Source organism: Heterocephalus glaber, unplaced genomic scaffold (assembly GCF_053883595.1).
Source record: "Heterocephalus glaber isolate CG9 unplaced genomic scaffold, H.glaber_assembly_v1.0 deba00001806, whole genome shotgun sequence".
Lineage (NCBI taxonomy): Eukaryota > Metazoa > Chordata > Mammalia > Rodentia > Bathyergidae > Heterocephalus > Heterocephalus glaber.
Window position 1 is genome coordinate 1449977 of NW_028258481.1, and position 13754 is coordinate 1463730.

The 13754-nt window shown below is 49.7% G+C and overlaps 1 long non-coding RNA gene across 3 annotated transcripts in view; it reads right to left on the reverse strand.

Annotated features, from left to right (window-relative positions):
- The window catches only part of LOC110347398 (uncharacterized), a 32327-nt gene extending 19162 nt beyond the window's left edge, over positions 1-13165 (reverse strand). For 2 of the 3 annotated variants that reach the window (XR_015448318.1, XR_015448319.1), the window contains exons 1-2: positions 10435-13165; positions 8373-8579 (exon numbers count right to left, since the gene is read on the reverse strand). This is a non-coding gene — a long non-coding RNA (uncharacterized LOC110347398). Of the gene's footprint in view, positions 5069-8372; positions 8580-10434 lie in introns of all 3 variants that reach the window. The other variant, XR_015448320.1, reaches the window with a different exon arrangement.
- Between the last annotated feature and the right edge of the window lie 589 nt (positions 13166-13754).

Genomic DNA, 13754 nt, shown 5'->3' on the forward strand with positions numbered 1-13754 from the left:
ATGAGTGCTTAAGTATGAAAGTGCGTAAGACCGAGAGGCAATTCACTCAGAAGCGGGAGGGGGCATCAGGAGGCCCCTCCAGGGTGAGCAGCAGCCTCACTGCGCATTCCTCTAGGTCAGCACCATACCCCATCTGAGGCTAGCCAGGGCTCTGAAAAGTTTGCTCACCCAGGGAGACACAAATGAGGACAGAGCCCCATCTAGTGTCCAAAGTTTCTCTCACACACCTGGTGTGGGAGACAAAATGGAGACACCATGGAGAATTCTGGTCTCCAGGTCACACTGGAGGAAGCTATCTCCAAAAACATACACACCGTCAAGTCCTAAACACTTTGGTCCGAAAGAGACCTCTAAGCTGCTCTTTCAGTCCTCTTTCTCATTCTCCCTGTGCCCCCTCTCCACAACCACGGGGCATGGCCCCTGGGCCCTCCTCAGAACTCATGGTTCTTTCTCTGTGGAACTGTCGTCTCTTAGGAAACTCATGTCCTCTATAATCTTGTGCGATGCCAGGTATCAGGACTGCAAGGGACAGGGGTGGAGGGAGAAGCTAGGGAGGGTTGGGGGGAATGTACAAGAGCTCATGTTCTGAAGCTAGCTCCTGCCTAGGCTACTGGCAGCATCGGGGTCCAGATCCCGCCCTCTCCCAGGCCAGCAGCAGCATCAACTGCTTAAATGGCCCGGATGGTCACCCCACTTCAGATTCTTTCCTTAGGGACTCATCCTATTCCAGCTTCTAGGCTGCTGCCTGCTGGGCTCCTCACCCATTGGACGTACATCAGCTCTGCAGGTGAGGGAGCCCAGCTGCCCTACTTAGAATAGTTGGAGCCAAAACATCAGAATTCATTGCCCTGAGTCGTAACTGAGGACCATTTGTTAAGTTGCTCTCCTCTGTCAGAGCCAGGGTCCCCAAGGGACACCTTCACAGGAAACTATTTCAAGTTAAAGGTGGAACAAAATAAAACTTTTTTTGAGACAAGCTCTTGCTATGTAGTGTGTGTAGCTGGCCTTGAACTCCCTGTGTAGCCCAGGCTGGGCACGATCCTCTTTCCTTAGGCTCCTGAGCGCTGGGATTACAAGTGTGAGCCACCACACCCAGCAGGAGTGAAATGAATTTATCAGGCTCTCATTGAGGCCTTTCAGGGGAGAAGCACTAATTTCCCTTTCAGCATCGGCAGTGAACTCGCTTTTACTACCCCTCCTCAGCACAGGTGTTCCATGATGCTGAGTGATTTTATAACTGGCTAAGGGCTTCCAGCCAGCACTGGCTCCCCAGCCCCGATACCCATCCAAGAGATGGGCTGTGGCCCAAGGGGGAAGGAAAGGGGGAAACCCAAGCCCACAGGGGGTGGCACCAGTGCCACATACAACCAGAGATATCTGGAGCTCCTCTCTACTGAGGGATGTTCAGGCCCACACAGGTCAGGGATCAACCCAGGGGATGATCTGTAAGGCTCCCATGACCCGACTCTTACTCCTCCTGCCCACAAACCCATCACAGGGAATGCCTCTTCCATTCCCCCGACTCCCCACTTGGATGCCTCTTACACGGTCGGAGGTGCCCTGCATCCAAGACTCCGTGGCCCTGAAACAAAAGCCTGATCTTTGCCAACCCTGCTGTAGGGCTGATCCCTCTTTGGGAACCAATACTGCTTAGGATCTCCTCTTGTCAGTCCCTCCCTCCAATGTGCTACCTCTTTCCCACCCCACGCCGTCAGTGCCCCAAGGAGATCAAGCCAACCTCCTGAGCCCACCCCACACAAGATCTAGGTCCATGTACCATAAGACCCTGGACTCGGGAAACTCAGCATCTAAGCCTGCCACCATCTGATACCCCTTTTTTTTGGTACTGGGAATCAAACTCAGGTCCTTGTGCTTGTGCAGCAGGCAGCGAAACCACTGAGCTAAATCCCCGGCCCCTGACCCCTTTGAGAAGTGGCTGGTACAGGTGGAACTGTCCCAGTTCAGCTCCCTTTTCAGGAATAGATATCCTACGGTCCAAAGAGAAACTGGGCATGATCTCTGAGGACTCTAAGAAGTCTGTTGTTGGGCTCCATACCGTGAAGACGGCTTTCAGTCTGACCTGGAGAGATGTCCAGTTTATCCTGGTTTCTCACTGCACAACAGCTGAAAGAGAAAGGACCCTAAACACTACCAGATAGGCCAATGATAAGGCCTTTGCAACCTTGCCAGACAGCAATCGGCTAACTGACGTGCTCTTGTGGCCCAGGATGGGCGCGGGCAGAACTGTAACACTGGGGCTGGGGGACTCAAGTGCAGGTGTCACGTCCAGGCCTTGGCTGGTATTCATAAGGGCACCCCAAGCCCATAAACTATTACAGACAGGACTACCATCAGGGTTCTGATGAAAATTTGGTGGTTTTTCAACAATGGCTCAGAAAGACCCTCTGATACTAATTTGGACCCGAAGTCTAGACAAGGCTGCATAATTCTGAGCCAATATTTTCTTAGCAGTTTGGCTCCAGACATTAGGAAGAAGCTCCAAAAACTCCAAGTGGCCCACAGATGGGGATGAATCCACTGGTTGATTTTGCTTTCCTGGTCTGTAACAACTGTGACTGAGAGGAGGACAAACAGAAGTGAGTAAGGAGAAAAGGCTAAAGTCGTGGATCAGGGCCATAACAAAGCCTGCAGCACTAAGGGGTACCGAGGTGACCCAGAGGGGGGTGGAGGCAAGTCTGTGTGCTTAGGTACAGGCAGCTGGGGCTCTGGGCAGAGGAGGGCCCGAAATGCCACGGAGGACTTGCTGATCCTGGCTGGATACCGGCAAGAACCTTTGCAGTGGAGGAGGGACTGTCCTCATTCCCAAAAGTGAATAAGGTCGCTCACCACGCTGGTGGCCAGAAGAATGCCCAGATAGTGGCTGGTGGTACAGGAGACAGGCCCGGTGGCCCCTGCACAAGGGCATCCCATCAGTTTGGAAGGGCATCCATGACTCTGGACATTGTGGGTGAGCAAGTTACTTTTCTTTTGGATATAGGGCTTCTTACCTGACCCTAAGCTCCTATCAGGGCATATTATCATCAGCCCTTTACTCAGCTGTTGTGGTCCTTGAAGGAGTTAACTAGCCATTTTCTTTGTAACCACTCCAAACTGTCAGTTGGGAGATTTCCCTGTGCAAGCTGCCTTCGGGGCAATGCCACAGTGCCCCAGGGATCGGAAGAGATAAGCCCCTCCTACTGAGAGCCACCCTGTCACTCAAACCTCTTGCAATGCACGCCCTAGTTGCCGGGGCCCCAGGCAACCTGGCCCCGTCAGGCCAAGTTCTTTTGTAGGAGTTGATGCCCAAGCGTGATATGATGACACCCTGGAATGGGCTGTCGGGGCCACACTGGTGATCATTCATCTCAAGAAGCCTAACCTACACCCTCGGAAAAGACAATATCCCTCAGAAGAGAGGGTATGCTGGAGCCAAAGCCCATTACTGATAAATTATTGGCTACAGTGTTGCTCTTGCTGTGACAGTCCCTGTGCAACACACCTATCTTATAGCAGTGGAAGCCTCATGAGCATGCCACCCGGTACGAGACCTCAAAATCATCTGTGAGGCAGCAGTGCCTATTCACCCCCACACACACATACACACACCAGTGGCAAACCACACACCATCCTTGAACACATCCAGGGAGATACCAACTGGTTCTTTGTCCTTGATCTCAAGGATGCCTTCTTTTCTATCCCTGTGGACCCAAGTTCCCAATATTTATTTGCCCTCGATTGAGAGGATTCCCAAACTGGGCTCCACAGCAGTACACTTGCACTGTCCTGCCTCAGGGGTTTAGAGATGGCCCCCATCTGTTTACATGAGCCTTGGTTCAAGACCTTAGAGACCTAAAGTTGAGAAAGGATGCCCATTATGATACATAGATGACCTCCTCATTTATAGCCCCACCAAGGAGTTATCTAATTAAAACCCCTCAGTCTCCTAGCAAAGAGGGGACATAAGGTGTCCTAATGTAGGGCCTAAATTTCTTAACGAAAAATGACCTACTTGGGGCACATTTTAACACCAGAACAGAGACAACTGTCCTCAAAGAGAACAAAGACAATTTCCCAGCTGGGCCCTCCAGAGTCTACATAGCAGCAGAGGGCTTTCTTGGGAATGGCTGGCTTCTGCTACACATGGACACCCCATTTTTGAGTAGTAGCCAAACCCTTCATATGAGGCAACTAAGGAACTAGAAACTGAACCCTTAGAATAGACTGGGCACTCAGGAGGGCTTTCAGGGCCTAAATGGGCCCTAATGCAGGCTCTGGCACTAAAAACACAAACCTAACTAAGCCTTTTTCTCTCTTTGTGGCTGAGAATTAGGGAAAAGCACCAGAGTACTAACACAGCATCTGTGCCCAGAAACCCAGCTAGTCACCTAGAAGAACCAGGGCTGGCCTACTTCCTAAAGCAACAGCTGCAGCGGCACGCTTAGTCTAGCAATCCTGTGACATAACATGGACAGAAGTTTTCAGTTCTAACCCACACCAAGTCAAGGCCCTGTTAGAATCCAGAGGGCATCTGTGGAGGACTGGGGAAAGGCTCACTGAACACCAGGCCACCTTTACTGAAAACCCAGACACCAGGCTTCAGTTTTGTGCAGTTCTAAGCCCAGTTCCCCTCCTCCCCACTAACCAACAGGTAGAACACGAGTGCGACCAACCTACTGCCCAAAATCATGCCATTTGCCTGGACCCGAGGGGCCAGTCATTGCTGGTGATGGGAAGCACACGGTTCACTGATGGAGGCAGTTTCGTAAAGGATGGCATTCTGAGTGTGGGGTATGCTGTAGCCAGCCTAAGCCAGGCCTCTGAAGCGAGAGGACTCTGTCCTGGAGCCTTAGCCTAAAGGCAGAACTCAGAGCGCTCCCTCGGGCTTTACAACTCACCCGGAGCAAGACGGTTGTGATGGTTTGGGTCTAGACGTCCTCCAAAGCCTCATGCGCTCATGGGTGTTCTTTTCAGAGGTGGCTGAATCTAGAGCCTGTGATGCTGGGACTAAGGGCGCGTGATTACTAAACCAGTGCACTGATTGGTTGGACGCTGTCCTAGTGCCGGTAGTCTGGGTGGGGTGAAAGGGGCAGAAAGACGCTGTTAAACTTCCCTTGCTTGTTTGCTTTTGCTGTCTTTTGCTGGCCATGAACTGTTCCCCCTCTGCCAGGCCACCCTGCCTTGGAGCCAGCTGATTAAGGACTGAAACCTCTACGAACCGTGAGCCAAATAAACCTTTCCCCTTCTAACTCTGGGTGTCGGGTATTTTGTCTCAGCAATGAGAAAAGTAACTAAGGCAAGGATCAATATATATACTGACTCCAAGTACCGCGTGCCTCTGCTCTCAAGCACGAACCCTGACATTCAGAGAAAGAGCTGACTTTTGACTCACTGCCAAGGTGAACCAGAATTCTCAACCTCCTTGAGACAGTAGGTCTCCCAAGTGAGGCTGCAGGTGTCCATTGCTGAGCATATCAAGCCTCCTTGGACACAGTCACCCGGGGTAATTCAAAGGCAGGTTTGGCTACGAAACAGGCTGCCTTCCCAAATAGCCTGGCCCATCAATAACTCCCCATGGTTCCATCTCAAGCTTCAACTTGCAATCAGGGTGCTCTAGGGAAGAGCTTCGGGTGGGTTATGATGAGGGAGGATTTCAAAAGGGCCAGTGGTGATAAATGAGACCCCAGCTCTTCTTACCACACTGGGTACAATGGTAGTCATCAAGTCCCTCCACAGTGCCTTCCACCTAGGCTAGGAAGCCACCATCACTATAGCACATAGGCCTTTTACAGGACTCAGAGTCCAAAACATTGTAATCTCTGTAAAGCCTGCCCTATCTGCATCCTCCACAATCCACAGTCCCATCCATTCCCACTGCTTGAACCAACACAACAGTGCAGGACCTCCCCTGGGGAAGACTGGCAAATGCAGTAGGTTTTACCCACTTCCCTCTGTGCGTGTAGTGCATACGTATCTTTACTGGGTAGGTAGAGGCCTTCCCTGCCATGTCAGAATGAACCCCTGGAGGTGGTAAGAGTCCTTCTCAAGGAAGTAATGCCTCTTCAGACTACATTGATCTATCCAGAGAAAAAGTGGGCCCTTCTTTACTTCCCAGGTTACACAGGGAGCTCCCAAAGCTCTGGGAATCAAATACCATCTCCAAACTGTTCGAAATGCTGTGTGGGAAACCATTCCTGACATCTAACTTCCTACCTCCTCCAACACAGCATCCATCTGGGAAATTCCCAACAGGCCCTCCAGGAACATGGAAACAAGATGCTTCTACTACCAGGGACTAACAGTTGTCAGCCAAGGTCCACCCTGGCAACCAGGTTCTGATCAAGGCCTAGAAAGACAAGAGGCCCCAGGACCAACTCGCCCCAGATGGAAAGGCCCGTACACAACCCTCTTAACCACACTGTCCTGGGGCAAGAGACAGACAACTGGATTTGCCCGTCCAGGGTAAAACCCATACTGCTTGGGGCACCAGAAAGTGAAGGGAAGAAACCGCCAAGCCTGTACACTGTGAACCCTCAGACTTCTTTTAGGAAGAAAAACATCAATGAATCTGCTAAGTCAGATAAGTAGACTTGTTTGCTCCGCCCAAGTGGAAAGTGAAAATCTGCCCCATGGGAGTGTGGCTTGCCCTGTGTGTCTGGTGTGGCTAGTTCCTCTGCTCTCTTGCTTGTCACAACTAACACTGTGATGTCACCGCTGAGATCCTTGCCCGCAGTTACAGAATGATTTCTTTTGCCCTGTTCTTGTTTTTCTTCAGCCTGGGATCCACTTTGGTAGCTTGAGATGGTCTCTATGGCAGTGATGAGCAGTGAATGTTGTCTTTCTATCAGTCAGTCTGGATAGTGAGAGACACAGCAGGACAGCTAGCTGACCAAGCTTCTAAGATCCACCGGAACTGTCTGAGTCGTGGAGTCCTGGTCAAAGATCTGGAAGTGGCCCAAAGATCCCGGCTACTTCCCTTAGTGGAGCCTTTGTTAATGCTTCTCATAGTCTCATTCTTCAGAGCAAGTACACTTAAATCTCTTAGTCAATTTGGTTCTTCTCTTTCACAGCTGTCAAACTACAGATGACGATTCAAGCCAAGAACCAAAACCCACTGTCATATCTAGAGCTCGTCAATGCATCCTCTGTGGTGGAATACTGTTCTCTGGTCCTGCAGGATCCAGCAGGGTTAATACTTCCACTCAGGAGGAAGCAGATATAGAAGACAGACAGTCCACCCTTAGCACACCTTAAAGACTTGTGGAGACCAGGTCTCTCAAGGGGGAATAGCGAAGACGTACAACTGAGGGCTTCAGGACTGCTAGCCTCCACTCACCTAAACATGGGCAATGCCCCAGAGCCAACCTTTGACCCTCTCCTAGGACTTACCACATAGTGGTTGAAATAGAGGAAACAAAGACCCCAAGAATGCCTGGGAAAATTCCAAACCAAGACTCAGGCACACAAGACCGCCCTGGACCCCTATGCATGACCTGTAATAATCTTCCTTCCCCTGGAGCTCACTGAAGGTTCATGCACATGGATACTGTATGCATCTTATACATACAGTAATAACAGAGTGAATTAGGGGAGGCACACTTGCAGTAGACCCAGCAGACAGAACTCAGCACCCTGTCCATTGTGCTGTCTATTATGCTCTGCAGGACCCCAATAGGAGGCACCTTAAAGACTTTTAAACCCCTACACCCTACTACACCTCAGTGCTCACACCATTTTCCTTTTCATTCTGAGTATACTTTTGCCTTAACAGCTTTTGCCAGTTTCCTTGCCATCATGTGCTGCATCCTGTTGTCCATTCATCATAGGAACCACCCCAGGCCACATAACCTGTGCTAACACTGTCGCAGTGGAGTGACTCGGATCAGAGGGTCACTAGGTAGGATGGAGTCCCTCGCAGCCACAGCCCAAGAGCTACTGTTCTGCATGACGTGAGTGACTCGGAGCAGCATACAGCCTGCTCTGCACGAAGACTACAGTGGAGCACCCAGCTGCATGACCACCAAACCAGTCATTTTTAAATTTTAATTTAGAGCTAGTGAGGCGGATGGATTTGTTCAGGTTTTTCCTTGGTGACACTAAGGTGGGAGGGCAACCTGGATGGTAGGTACCTTCTGGAATAGCTGCCCCTTTTTTGAGATCTTCATCAGCCCTGTAAATTACTGTACAGTTGCCATCCTTCCCAGCCTACCCACACAGATGCCCTGAATTAAGCCTCTAACACTCAGCACTGAAGAAACAAAAGAGGCTCATTCGCCATCCATCAGGCACTTGGATGAAAAGAGGAAAACTAAACTGGGCACAAGTTTCCTGACTTCCTAGGCTACTTTGGGTCCCATGAAGAAGAGAGTTCTCACCTCAGAATGGATGAGTTCCCTGCTGAATAACAGAAGCCGGGGCTGCACCTGGCAATCTGCACTTTGCCTCCATGTGATTGTGATGCCAGCGAAGTCTAGACCCACTGGCTTCGACAGAGCTCCGTTGCGCGACTCTCTTCATTACAGGAGAGACTGGGAAGTGCTGGGCATTGGGGGCATCATCCTCCAGGACTGATCTCATGGTAGCTGTGGGTAAATCAAAATTTTAAGACCAAGAGATCTCTGAAATAAAAGGGTTTACTAAGCTGTTAAGGATGCCGCCATGCAAGACAGGGTACAGAGGGCTGGTGACCTGGGCAGCAAAAGAATTTACAATAGACAGGGAATGTAGAAAACACAAGAGTTTACTTTGGTCACAAATCCTGCCAAGGGGGACAGAGGGAGTTTCCAAGAGAGAAACCATGCAGCCAAGGCAAAAGACTGGGTTTTTGTGAAGGCTGGAGAATCTGGAAAAAGGGTTGAGACAGCACAATGTGATTATCACGTAGATACCTTTCTGGATCATTTAACGCCTTGTAGATCCCCCAGGGAGAGCCTGTATTGTGTTTAATATTACGTTTACCTTACCGAGGCAGTTTTGACAAGACTTCCTCTGGCCTCTAGCTTTAGATGAGAAGGTGAAAAGGAGATCTACACATATTTTTAGGAAACTGGGTCAATTCTCTGGGAGGAATGAATGGGCCCTTTTACATCAAAAGCTTTGGTGCTGTCTTACGACTGCCTGAGAGCGAGATGCCTTTCACTGAGCCCTTTTGTTGTTGGTTGGCTGCAGCTGAAGTTCCACTGTTAAGGGTTTTAATCCTTTTCCTTGCCAATGGGCAGCCACTACAAATGCTGGCCAAAAATGAGAGGACTGGTCCTGGGACAAATTCCCTAACATGGCTAGAGGGGATGGGAAAATGTCCACCAGAGCCAAGGAGCCAGAGTATTTTATAAAGAAAACCGGAGGAGAAGAAAGCACAAATTGTTCAACAAGCTTCACCAGGAAAAAAACTTTAAGGGAAAAAAAGTGAGGCTTTATTTCAACAGTTTGAAATAGCAGTTTGTAAACCGGGAGATGCAGTCTTTGGTACAAAATGAACGCAAGACAGAAGGAACAAAAGAGGGACTCGGACTCACAGGAAAAACTCCCATCCAGGACCCATATGCAAACAAGGGGTATTCATTGGCTGATATTTCCATCTGACCACACAGCTCAGCCGATTGGCTGGGCCCAGGTGCTGAGGTGGGATTTCCCAGATGCCGTTTAGCTTGGCAGCTGAAACCGAACATGCCCAGCAAAGGTCCATAGTGTCCACTTCGTGCTTCTGAGAACACACAGCGCGTGGCCCCAGGTGGCTGCTAGATGCGGTCTGGCCATCACTTCTCACCTAAGCACATACACCAGGCCAGGCCTTCCATTTGTTTGGCAAGACTAGCTGGTTCAAGAAGTGGCCATGTGACCAGGACTCAGGTGGCTTCAGTGCCAAGGCTGGGAAATAGTCCTGACCACTAGCGACTGGTGACGGGGACCGCAGTGAACCAGAACAAGCAAACTCTGGATTACCTTTGTCTCCCAGGGGCCATCTCTCGTAGCGACATCCCTAGCCTTTCCTCAGCTAGGCCACAAGTCTATTTTTACACTTGATCTTAGCCAAAAGGCCGAGAAGCGATCACAAGTCTATTTTTAATATCATTCCTTCACAGACTCCTGGTTCTCCGTCTGAGAAATATAAAAGCTGTATCTTTTGGTCGTTTCTCTGGAACGTGCTGCCTCTCTGGGGAAGCCCTTACTGGGAAGAGCAAGCTGCACCTGACCTTGCTGTGAATTCCTCCGTGCAGAACAGGGCTGTGCCTTGCCCTGAGCAACCCCACTTTATGGCAGCAGTTTATTCCACTTTGCCTGCAAGTGCTGAGGCAGAACAACTTGGTGACTCGTGTACAAACGATCACCACTGAAGTAAGCGAGTTAACCAGAAACCCCCAATAGCCTGCACAAGAACTTTAGCCCTTTCCTCCTGCTGCTTGTTCAAAGTGATAAGTTAACCAGCACCTAGCTTACCTTGTGTTTAAGAACAAAGGACAGCCGGGCCGGGGATGTAGCTCAGTGGTTCTACCGCCTGTCTCACAAGCGCAAGGATCTGGGTTCGAACCCTGGTACCACAAAAAAGAACAAAGACAGGACATGTTATACTGTGGCCTTACCCATAAAGGCAAGAATTTCCTGCTGGATCCCAAATATTGGATTTTAATCTATCTTGCAATTTGCTTCTGTACCCTGTGCTTGCTCAAAGACGAGATCATGACATTCTATTGTGTGGTTTTCCCTTTAAAAACTGGGCTTCCCTGCTTGACTGGTACCAAGGAAGATGGGAGCCCAAGCTCATCCTTGGTCGCCGGCTAACAAGGACTTTTAATTTGGACATTTTCATGGCATGATTCTTTTCTCTGAAACGGCTACAACAGTCACCAGGTGCTGGACGCACCAAACATCAGAAAAAGACTCCCAGCTGCACAGCACAATTGAGGCATAAATTGATAAATAAATTAATCTTCCTAATAAAAAATCGGCATGTCTAAGTTATGTCAGACCAAACCAGGCCGCAGCTTACTGGACACCCCAGCCCAGCGAACCAGCAACCTTGCTGGGTCGTACACGGGAGAGGCACCCAACACTGGGCACAGCGGCGCTGCACCCAGTGAACGCAGCACAGGGCCGGCAGGCCGAGAGCTCCAGCCCTCTTCCCCAGTCAGCGGAGCTCCGTCTCCCTGCTCCACGCTGCCCACTCGAGCCGCCTGCTGTCCACACTCAGGCTTTGAACCAACCCCGCACTCCTGAGAATGGCACACGCCCTCTCGGGAGAAGCCCCGCCTGGCCCTGACCTCATCCAGCCGCCTGCGACGCGCACGCCCCATCCCGTGGCCCCTGTGAACCCTTCTCCGCCTTTCTCTAACCCACTATTACCTGGGGTGTGGCCGCCAGTGTTACAGATTATCAGCAAGGAATTCATAACTAAGGTCCCCAAGCTCACGGTTACCAAGTGAACTTTGAGTGCTCAGCCTAACAAGGCTAAGAAAGCCAGTGTAGCTTATGAATTTTATTGTGTTCCAGTAAATTCTGACAATGTGGAGAGCCAAGTGTGTTACTGCCATGGCTCGCTTACAATGCCCATGTACTTGTAAAGTGAGTAAAATTGTATCCTTTTCTCTTGTTAATCAGCACTCGGCATTGAGTTCTTAGACCTACCCAATGAGCCCACATAAAAATTGAGGGAGGAGGTAGGGACAGTGGCACATGCATGTAATCTCAGCTACTTGGGAGGCTGGGGCAGGAGGATCATAGAGCCCGGGGATGTTCCATAAATGACCTTGCTTGGGTCATGTGCCATCTGGTAAACAAGTTATTAGTGCTGCACAAATGAAATACTATGGCTGGCCAGGCCTGGTTTATGTGCCCAGGCTTATGGCCATGGATTGAAAGTCTGTAAATTGACCCGGGGATTTAGCTCAGTGGTTCTGCCGCCTGCCTCGCAAGCACAAGGTCCCAAGTTTGATCCCCGGTACCAAAAAAAAAAGAAAGTCTATAAATTAAAACAGGGATGGAATAACTTTCCTGGAAAGTAGGAAAATAGCACAACAATGTACAAGTTTAAATTAAGACAATGCCAGCATTGACGGGGTTCAAAATGAAGCATCCATGGATAACTCTAAGGCTTTTGGTTCAGATGACTGGGTAGATGAGGCCATACATTACGAAAGATAAGTCAGGCCAGGTGTGTCCGCACATTCCTGTAATCCCAGCTACTTGGGAGGCTGAGACAGGAGAATCCCAAGTTTGAGGCCAGCCTGAGAAAAATGAAGGAAGGAGGGAGGGAGGAAGAGAGGAAGGAAGGCAGGAAGGCAGGAGAGTTCAGGCTGAGGGCAGATAACGGGGTGAGAATGAGGAGTTTGAAACAGGAAAAGATGGACCAAAAGGTGTCTCCACTTTGAGGCCTAATGGGGGCGGAGGAGCTAAAGACATAAATTCAGGGCTTTTTTGTCATGTGAAAGACAAGTAATGCCATGTTGTTACCACACATAGGTCCAGAAGCTCACTTTACAGCAAAGCCAAGGTCTGAGAGACAAGCGCTGGCGAAAGAAAGTTTTCACTCAGTGACCAAAGAATGGAAAACCAGGATCCATGCTCACGGATCAAATTCCAGGTACAGGGAAGGAATAATGAGGGAGAGAGAAGAGCAAATGAAGGAGGAAATATTCATGTTCTTCTGGGGAAAAGGTAGAGGTCTCCCAAGAACTCAGGTGCCAACTCTTTCTGATCTGGTGTTTACAGTCATGGCTCCTGGTGTCTTTAGTCCTGAAGGAGAAAAGGAAAGATCAGGTGTCTTAGACGTTCCTCATTGCTGGGACAGGATACCTGACGCCTGCAACTTAAAGGAAGAGAGGTTTATTTTGGCTCACACTTCACAAGTTTTCATCCACATCAGGCAGAAACAGCATAGCAGAAGGGCCTGGAGCGGGGAAAGCTGCTCAGCTCATGGTGGCCAGCAAGCAGAGCAAGGAGCCAGGAAGGGAGGTGGACGCTTCCAGGCCACCTTCCAACAGCACACTCAGCTGCGGAACCACCAGCAGACGGTTCGGTGCGGAGTACAGGACCTCCACGATCCACTCACTTCCCACAAGGCCCTGTGAGTGCAAGAGGCCTCTCGACCTGACTGTACCACTGCTAAGTCTGGCTCTAGTCAAACTTGTATGGTTCTGGCAAAGCATTTTTCATATGATGAACACATCTACATGGAGAACTCAGTAGCACTGACTCAAACCAAAGGTCAGGGCAGCAAACAGGACAGACAGATGTGAAGACAGAAGACACCAAGCCTTTTTATCCTGTTCTAGTCACCCATCACACATCTGCAGGCCCGCGTGAAGAGTCAGTATTTTCAGGGAAAGTGGGCTTCAAGTCCCTGAGAAGTAGCCTAGGTAGCCTACATTTTGACAACAAAAAGACCCACCAAGAAAGAAAAATATCCCAGCACTTGAGTGGCTGAGGCAGGAGGATCACTGTGAGTTCAAGGCCAGCCTAAGCTACATAGTGAGTCCCTGTTTCAAAAAAAAAAAAAGAAAAAAAATATATATATACCACCAAGAAAGAAACACATCCAGGAATTTGGCTGCCATTCATTCATTTTTTGAAAGCTTTGCTTTGAACTGTTATGTAATTTATACACAGTCCAAATACATGACAATTGATGAACAACTTGCATCATTTTGTGGTTGTTGTAGCTTTTGGCAATATATGCCAAGCTGTAAGACTGAGGGCCTTACCAAACGCTCCAAGGAGCTGACTACAGCGACGATCACCCGGGAAGGAACACACCGGTCAAG